Below are 9830 nucleotides of genomic sequence, written 5' to 3'. Positions count from 1 at the left end.
ACCATTTGGTGTCAAAGCATATGAGAAAGTGGATTATTGATATATGGATGCATTTACAATTTCTTATAGCATTATTCTTGACAAATCAAAAGTAATCTATTACTCCTTTATGCAAAGCTTTTTTGTGCAATTGGCCTTATATTTTATAGAATGGTAAGCTTTGATTTAGAACCATTAGATTTTCCCCATGAGGATCTTCACTTAGAAATCAGATTGAATTGCATATTTGAGGTTTGAACTTGAAGTTACAAAAATAGTCAAGATTAATAGATAAGTTTTGAAGACAAGATAAAAATCAGATTATAGACAGATGTGCTCTAGGATTTCCGAATTTTCTTATTTGCTAGGCTTGCATTGGATTGGTTTTTTTGGGATAGTACTTTGAGATTCCTTTATATAGTGGTTTGTGGAAAATGAATTTCCACAACTTTTAGGGTAGTTTTAGGAAACTTCAAGAAGTGTCAATCAAGTTGCAAAACTTTGGCATTCTAGGTATTTTAAAATAAATATTAAAAATGCTTTGTGTTTTCTTTCCCTTTTTATTTTGCTTTCCTATTCATCAACTGTATGTATGTATATATATATATATATATCAAACCAAGGAATTTTGAGTTTTAGTTCACAATTTTACATTTTTTTTCACATCACGCCCTTTCTCCCTTCTATTCCTAAATTTGCAACCCCTCTGTTCCTTATATTTCTTATGATTCTTGCAGATTACAAACCTCTCCAACACTATAACTCTTTAGTCAAAAGCCTCTCTAATCTGTGAGATTATAATATAATCTCAAGTATTGGTTTTGCTATGACCCAATTACAAACACCCTGCTTATCTATGTAAGGAGGTCAGTTTTTCTTTGATTTTTTGGGTATTTTCTAATTATTTTTGAGAGTTTTTTCTACATATGATTGTGTAGATTGGATTTCTATGTGGGTTATGTTCTGTGTAAGTCTGTCTTTCTTGGGAAATTTCAGTTCCTTTTTTTTTTTCCTTAAACTTCTCTCTGCGATTTATCAGTTTTGAAAGATTTAAGTTTTGAAGACAAGCAATGAGTTTTACATTTTAAAAAAATATTTAATTTTGACCAAAACGTTGAAGCAAACAGAATTTGTACTGCTTTATTTAATTAATTGGGTCGGTAGAGGAATTCTGTTGATGGGCTTTGTTGGTGATAGAATGAGATATTTGAAAGATCATTTTGAACAATTTAGAAACTACAAGATGGGAACAACCCAGATTTTGTGGTTGAGGTTTTGTCTATTTTAGAAGCTATGCCTAGAGCACTGTGACTCATGAGTATTTGTAATCTCTGTAGTTAATTTAGGAAAAAGTTTGTTTATTGATTTATTTTTTGTTTATAGGCAAAAGGAAATACTTTACTAATAGGAAAGATGTTTACTAATTTATTTATATATTTCACTTCTGTAGAGAACAGAAAATTGAGGCTTTAAAATAGGTAGATGTCCATGTTCATCATCAGTTTGAGTAGTAATACTAATGCCAAATATTTACCCTTTTTTCTCCTTTATTCTCTATTGTCTCTTTCTGCATCATTATTGGTAGTATGTTTTGAGAAAGAATAAATTCTTTCAAACAATCCTGTGAACCTTTCACTTTGAGAGAGATAAATGTACACACATGTAAATGAATATTTCATTTTTTATGTTTTCTAGCAAACATAGTTTTAACTTTTAATGAGCATTTTGCCTCATAAAACTTTTGTTTTTCATGTAGACACTAAATACTGAATATTAAATTTGAATATTAACTTTTCTTTCGTGATCAGATTTGTATTACTAGAAGGGTCATTTTTTAGCGTATGTTTCTTGAAGTTGTTCTCTTTGAATTTTGGAACTGTCTCTGTATTTAATTTAGTTCAGTGTAGTTGTTCATCTTTTCTTCGCGGGATCTCTTATTGTCACTCTCATATATAACAAATTTTTGGAGAAAACATCATTGTCTGATCCTTTAAGCAAAAATATAGATACTAATATAAAAGTGATTTGCACAATGAAGGCACCATTGTCATCTTTTATTCATGATGAGTTTCACTTTCACAGTTGCAGAACCTATTCACAATTATGGGGTGCTAATGCTGGATGGCACAATGGCAAAACAATAAGCCACATAGAGCAAACGGACGGAAGTCTATATACTTGAGGGTGGCCGATGCAATAATAGATTAGCCACGAAGTGTTTATAAAAGAAATGTTCAACCTGTGTTGATGCAAAGGATAACTTCCACTCTTTTAAGTTTATGAAATTTTATATGTATTACTTTTGTGATCTATTGTCTTTAAGCTTTTGTAGATACGTTTCTGCAAATATTGTGGTTTAAAATGTGACAAAATGTATTGTTTTAAGTGTTGTAAAGTAAACAAAAAATGAGAAACCTTTAAATTTTTGAATTCTTATTTTCAAATATGCCATAGTGTTTTGCAAAAACAGTCCTGCACTTCTTTTGTAATAAAGGCATTGTCTTTGTTGGTGTAAAAGTAAAGCCTTTTTGGATGCTATGCATCCAAAAGTACGCATTTATAGTCTTTCAATTGCTATTAAAAGTGTGAGGAAAATTATTAAAATATAACAAGATGCTAACTTTTGTTTTTTGCTTAACTTTGTGGTTCATTAGATTGATCAGAAAAGCTTTAAGAAATTAAAAAGCTTTTGTCAATTTTAAAATTCCTTGTTTGGGTCTTTTTAAACAAAGAATGATTTGAAATTCATCATTTCAAATTTCATTGTTTGGATATCTAAAATTTGGATTTGGATTTAAGATCAATAAAATATATATTTTTAATTATTATTTTTCTTAATCCTTTTACATTTTAATTTTAGTAACATTTTTAATAAATACATGAGGTAATATTAATAATTCAATTGACAAAATAATAACTAAATATCTTTAGTTATAAACAACTAAAAAAATATTTTGCCAATTATTGACAACTAAAATTTTTATATCAACTAGAGAAAAATCCCAAATGCATGGATTTTTTTCATAAAATTCAAAACCTCAAACTAAAAAATTATTCTAAAGTTCATAATAACTAAATAGTTATATATCAAGAGAGACAGATTAAATACCCAAAATATGTGTATTTTCTTCCCATTTCTATTATGTTTTTCAAAAAATCCAAAATACAAAATAAGAAAATTACAATATATAAACTCCACTAGCAAAGGCAAAAATCTCATCGCCTCTTCCTCATATACTTCCATCTCCTCTCTTTTACGTTTTCGTTGAATGGATATATCTCTTCTATCATTGGTCATTTTTTGTCTCTGTTCATTTTTCAAAATACAAACAATAAAAATCTATAACTAAAAAAAAAAGGTTATCAAAGAAAATCCATGAAATCACACCAAACAAAACAATGCAATTTCAACTACAAATATGAATAATAAACAACATTTCAATTTCCACTGCAAGAGCATCGTTAAGCATACATTAGATTGATACCATCCTACAAAATATATGTTGAGTCTAGATCGAACAATATAAATTCTTCCTTGCAGCCAAACATTTTCCTCATATAAGACATACCTACAAACCAACCATGATGACCATTATGGACCAAAGGACCTAGACATAGGAGAAAAGAAATGAAGCACAGTTGAAAAATTCTCCAAAGAAGCTTTCAGGAGACGTATCATATATGGCACTAAGCCGGTTATAGCTACATCTACTCACCAAAGTTTGCTAGGAATCACTGCACATCTAAATCTAAACCTTCAAATAGCCAAGTTCAATTATTTTTCGAGTTTAAAATAGCCACATTCAATTAATTTTCTTCACCTTTTCACTGCCTCAAACCAAAATAAACAGCCCAACCTATGCAATTCCATAAACTAAGAACCTACTTCTCTTGAACCTGCTAGGGCATCATTCATTTTCTTACAACTTAAATTGAACTTAAAGGTCATAATTTGGCCTAATTATCTCATAGTCCAAGCACTACATTGTTTTACTTCACATTACCATGATCACATAAAAACCAAATCATCAATGTGTTTCAACTTAACCTCAAACTACGATGAAACTAATAAGAAATTTAAGTTTCAAACTACAACGGAACTCAGATAGAATATAGGTACTGTTCAATTAGCACACTGAAAGCCATTTTTCTTTGTAAAAAGAAAAACCAAACATTGCTCCTAAAAGCAATTAAAAGTACATACGAAGTGCCAACCAACCATTGTACAAAAACGTATCTCCAAGATCACGAAAATTACAACGAACCCAATTCAAAATTGCAACTTTCCATAACATTCAAGCATAAAAATTTGAACTTTATCAATTTAACTACTCTAAAACCAATTGAAGCAGTAAATTGCTACCATTTCAATTTCCTTCTCTTCTCTAATGAAAGTTCAAGTGTATGATTATGGGATTGGTGTCATCTAATCTTATGTGCGTTGCCTCCTCACCTACCACTGCATGATGCTTTTACCAAAGCACCATCTCAGTTGTATAGCCTCACTGAAAAAATTCAACAAATAGCTACAAGAACTGTTTACACACACACAATGAGTCTTGAAAAAAATGAACCAAAAGCTTATAACAATTCTCACGCTCTATTTATGTATATCAGTTCACAGAAGCATTTCATCAAACACATAATTTGCATTACAAACCCATGAACGAAAATTGAAATAGAAAATAAAGACAAACTCAAAACAAATCATTGAAAATACTATGAAACAAAACCCACAAACAAATCAAACGAATCCCAAACAAAACCCACACATAAATCAGAGGAAACCCAAACAAACCCACAAAAAAAAAAAAATTGAAACCCACAAAAAACCCCAAAGCCTTTATGATTCAGATTTAGTAGAAAGAGAGAAATAGAGAGGATAAAGAGGAAGAAAAGAGTTGAGAGAGACAAACCTTGCTGCGAGAAAGAGAGAAAGAAGCACTGACTACTGAGAACAGAGTAAGAGAGTGCGTGACAGTTTCTGAGAACAGAGGGCAAGCGTAGGTGAGGGATTTCTAAATACCTGGGTATGAGAGGGGATTTCAAATCCATGAATTTGGATCCAGAAATCCGAGGCCCAACTCTATTAACTTATCCAAACAATAGATTTGGATTTGGACGTACTCAAATCCAAATCTAAATTCAAATTCATGTCATCCAAACAGATCACATGTTTATTGAGTTCTACAAATATTAATTTTAGATAATACTCACAGGAGTTGTTGTGTTTCTTTGTAACTTACTATTTTGGGAGATTTATTTTCAAGTGAACATTAATCTCTATTTATACCCATAGGGATATAACCCTTCAAAAGGTATGTATGGAAAATTAAAATATTTCATAAAACCGTTCACAAGGCTTGAAATCTTTTTAACTTTTCTGAATAGTCACTAGAAAATTCTGCAAAAAAATTAGTTTTTTCGAGTTTCGATCGGTCGAAAGGTCCTTTCGGTCGATTGAATGCTCTTTTCAATCGATCGAACAAGAATCAAATAACAATCAAACCATCCAGAAGCTCCAGGATTATTTTCTTACTATTTTGATCGATCGAGCTAAAATTTCGACTGATCGAAAATGTTGAATTTCGAATTTTCACTTAGAAAATTCTAGAACTTGAATTTTCATTTTAACAACTTTATGAAACAATATTCTCCAAACTCAAATATCATTATTACAACTTATCCATGTATATACCTATATATACAACATCCAGTGTACAGGAGCAAATATATATATATATAGATGGGTTCAAGTTACACTCGGTGTAACTCTTTAGAGTTACACATTTTCTAAACCATTAGATTTAAGTCGATCCAATGGTAAAAAATAACACTCATTAATGCTAATATTCTGATTAGGATTTCATTAATTATCTCTTATTTATTGCATTTCATACCTATCTCTAAACCTAAAAAAACACAAAAAAGTATACATCTCTCTCTATTTATTTATTTTTCCACCGTTTCTTAAAATAAATAAATAAAATTCCTCCACTACATGTCTCTCTGCATCTCTATCTCTTTCTCCTTCACCGCTCTTCCTCCTCCACGGCCAGGTCGCCAGCAGAAGAAAAAAAAAAAAAAAACCGCTAGTTGCTCAAATTAAGCCACTGTTTGGATTTTGTAGTTTATTAGAACTATTAAACCAAAATCTTTGATTTCCGTGAAACAAATTAACAAAAATTAAAGTCAAATAACGTGGAGGGTGAAGATGGGTTTTGATATTCCAATATTATGGACTTATGGATATATAGAATTGAATGGAAGATTCGTGTGAAACAATTTGGGCTTTAAAAATTAGTACACCTGGGTCAACAAAGTCACAGGCTTCGTTGATATTTGTGATTATTGGTCGATTCAAATAGATTTTGCCCAAAGCTTCTGAAGAATTTCAACGAGGAATATATATTTTTTCCAGTGCAAGCGCTTCATTTGTTCTCTGCAAAAGGTTAGTTTCAATTTTTAAGTTATTTACTTCAGCCTTATGTTTAATTAGTTCAAGTTTTTGATTCATCAGATTTTGTATGGCTGCAGAGGTAGAACCTTATGAAAATGGAATGGATGAGCAATGGAGGTGAAAGAAACGTGTAGTGGATGAGAAAAAGAGAGCAGAGAGGAAAATATACATATTTTTGGGAGTAAAGATAAGAATGGAATGTTATAAATAAGGATAATAAATGAGATATTTATCAAAATATCAACATTAATGAGTCCATTTTTTTGACTGTTGAATCTACTTAAATCCAATGGTTTAGAAAATGTGTAACTCTAAAGAGTTACACCAGGTGTAACTTGAACCCATCTCATATATATATATATATATATTTGTTCCAGGTGGAGGAGATAAGGATATTCAATTACGATTACATAAAAGAGCCCATCTAACAATATTGTGGACAACAAAGTCCAATAAGAAAAGAGAAGTGATATATCCATAGCATTTTTACAATACTTTTTCAACTAATCATAGGTGGTAAGTAGTTATTGGTTCTAATTTGAATCCACACTCTTAATTGTTTTTTTGTCCACTCATAACAATTAATAACAACCTATCACTTAGGATTTATTGTGAAAGTGTTATAAAAATGTTGTGGACATAGTATTTCTCATTAAAAAAAGGGAGTGGATTTCAGAGGGAAAAAAAAAAAAAAAAAAACTTCATTGTAATTAATCGCAAGCGTAAGCTTCCAAACCGGAGCTAAGCTTAGCTTATAGGAGGATTTCACACTTGACCAAAGAGAAAGATAAAATCAAATTATTCAACTACTAGCTCATTAAGGAAGATCATGGAGAGTCAAGAAGGAAAGTAGTTATATCTCCTAGCTCTATAAGTATGAGTGGTAGGCCAATCAATGGCTGTTTGGGGGGTAGAGGTAGTGGTGATATCACATTCAAGGCATCTCTTTCAAAAATAGTTTGGTTAAAATGTATTTAGATTATTGACACAATTTACTTGAAGTGATACTTTATTGGCAAAGTTTCAAGAAGTTCAGAAAAAACTACTCCGATTAACCAACAGTCTCTAAAAACCAAAATAATTAAGTTCAATTATATATTTTATTTTAAACATTCAACATATTTTTTTGCTTAAATAATAAAAATATGAGTCTTGTACGTTTTGCTTGTGATATCTGACTTTATGTAAGTGTTACATGTCGTATAACATGATCTTACCATTTCCTATGCTATATGTACATGAATATATATGGAGGGAGCAAGGGTACCCTTCTTAGTTTCCTTTTTTATTGTCTATTTTATTATTCACTTTCAAATAAAATAAATAAATAAATTTATTAATTAATTTACACATCGCATGAGCATAGTACTAGTATAAAAAATATTATGTTCATCTACTACAAAACACGCGGGTTATAGCCACGTTTGCAAAAACATGGCTATAGGCAGGCTATAGCTGCGTTTTAAGTAAACGTGGCTTAAAGTATTCAACAATAACCGCGTGTTTAAAACATGGCTATAGAATATGTCTACAGTCACGTTTTTAGGTGTTTATAGCCGCATTTTTTGGTTATGAACTATTGCTGCGTTTTTGTAAGGTTGAATTTAATCAACCATTGTGTTGACTTTATTCTATGCCAAATTTGCTTGTAATTTAGCAATTAGTAACCCTGTATTTAGGTGGGAATCATGTAAAGGTAGTGAGTGAGAGAGTGTGAAGAAATGTTCAAGATTGTGCAAGGATGCAGAGACTTGCGGCTGGGACTCGCGGGTGACTCGCGACTAGCAAGCCGTCAACTGCAGCACACGAGTGAAGCGTGCAGAGAAAATGAACAGTCATGCCAGTTGGAGCACTATAGGACAAAAAGTCCAGTCTGGTTATTCTGTTATCTCGCGGCTTAAACTCGTGACTCAGTCAAGTCGCAAGGCCAAGCCGCCAGCCAGCCCTGTTTTGAAAAACCTGACTCTTCGCATTCCACTCTCACCCTAGTATAAATACCCCTTATTCCCACGAAATGTAAAGAGCTTTGAGAGAGAATTTTGAAAGAGAAACCCTAAAGAAAAACAAGATTGATTCATCCACAATCTTTACATAGAGACTCTTCAAATTCCTCTGCTCTCATCATCTCCATTATTACATCCTTAAGAGGTTCTTACCTAAATCCTTTTTTCACCATACCCACATCTGTGAGAAAGCTATTTGGTGCTTTAGGAAGCAGTTAGGAAGGGACCAATGGTTATTAGTTGATGCTATGTGCTATAGCGGAATCCGGTAAGCTAAAGAAGATAAAGGTTCGGCGCAACCTCGTTGGAGCAAGAAGCTTAGAGGGCTTAGGTACACTGGGTAGATTAGGCTTGGAGGGTCTTCTGTTGTTCATGTATCCCAACTTCATTCTTTAGTGGATTATTGACCGCTTGGAGGGCAGCGGAGAGGTTTTACGCCGAGGGCTTCGGTTTCCTCTTCGATAACACATCGTTGTGTTGTCCTTATGTTTGCATCTCTTTTCCCTTAATCTTTGCCATTTAATTTCTGCTGTGGATGTGATTTTATTTGGTTTAGATTATTTATCAATTCTAGTATAAGCTAATAATCATTTTCCGCATATACATTGTTTGATATAAAGCTTGAATTGGTAATTTGTAATTTAGGGGTCTAAACGTTCATAGTTGTTTATACACTATTTGAACATTCAGTTTTAAACACGTGGATATAGGACCAACCAAATCATTTTTTTTTTTTTTAAATCTGACTTATGGCCGTGTTTGGAAAATGAGGCTTTAGCTTACCTATAGCCACGTTTTTTAAATGCGGCTATAAATTTAGTTTGTAGCCGCATTTGAGAAACACGGCTTTAGTTTTCCTATAGCCGCGTTTTTAAAACGTGGCTTCAGCTTTGCCTAGCTGTAGGTTAAAGACACGGCTTTAGGGTTGGTATAAATAGTAACACAAAAATCTAATCAGACCTTTTGTTCACCAATTGCTGACCTCTAGCTCCCATTGCAGATCAGAATTCTCACTCTCACTCTTCGATCTGAAGCTCTCACCCTCCATCTATCACTTTCACTCCTAGTCCCCACTCTAACTCCAGCGTTGCCTATAGCCGCCGAGCTCTGATCCACTTCACCGAGCTCCTTCCTCATCTTTCTTTGTGTCCATCACCATCACCGAGCTCCTTCCTCATCCCCTTCTCTTTCTCTTTAACTAATGAGCCTCTCTTTCTCTCTGTAACTTTTATCTATTTATATGTATGTATTTATGTCGCATGCTTAATAGTGATTGATTAATCTAAAGTTTCAATCTTTGTTTGAAAAATGTAATGTCGGTTTTTGGGTTTCTTTGTTTTGATCGCCCTTTAATCAATTTTTGCTTCATTAAAAAAAAAAAAAAAAAA

General features: G+C 32.3%; 2 long non-coding RNA genes across 2 annotated transcripts; one reads left to right on the top strand and one right to left on the bottom strand.

Annotated features, from left to right (window-relative positions):
* The first annotated feature begins 41 nt into the window (after nucleotides 1-41).
* LOC136065476 (uncharacterized) lies at nucleotides 42-2409 on the top strand. The gene is made up of 2 exons (XR_010627117.1): nucleotides 42-845; nucleotides 2062-2409. It is a non-coding gene; the product is annotated as an uncharacterized LOC136065476 (long non-coding RNA).
* A 671-nt stretch (nucleotides 2410-3080) lies between these two features.
* On the bottom strand, nucleotides 3081-5171 carry LOC136065473 (uncharacterized). The gene is made up of 2 exons (XR_010627116.1): nucleotides 4896-5171; nucleotides 3081-3286 (listed from the first exon to the last, which is right to left on the bottom strand). It is a non-coding gene; the product is annotated as an uncharacterized LOC136065473 (long non-coding RNA).
* Between the last annotated feature and the right edge of the window lie 4659 nt (nucleotides 5172-9830).

Source organism: Quercus suber, unplaced genomic scaffold (genome assembly GCF_002906115.3).
Source record: "Quercus suber isolate HL8 unplaced genomic scaffold, Cork oak 2.0 scaffold_986, whole genome shotgun sequence".
NCBI lineage: Eukaryota > Viridiplantae > Streptophyta > Magnoliopsida > Fagales > Fagaceae > Quercus > Quercus suber.
Note: the sequence above shows the minus strand (reverse complement) of the source record. Positions and strands in the feature narration are given on the sequence as shown.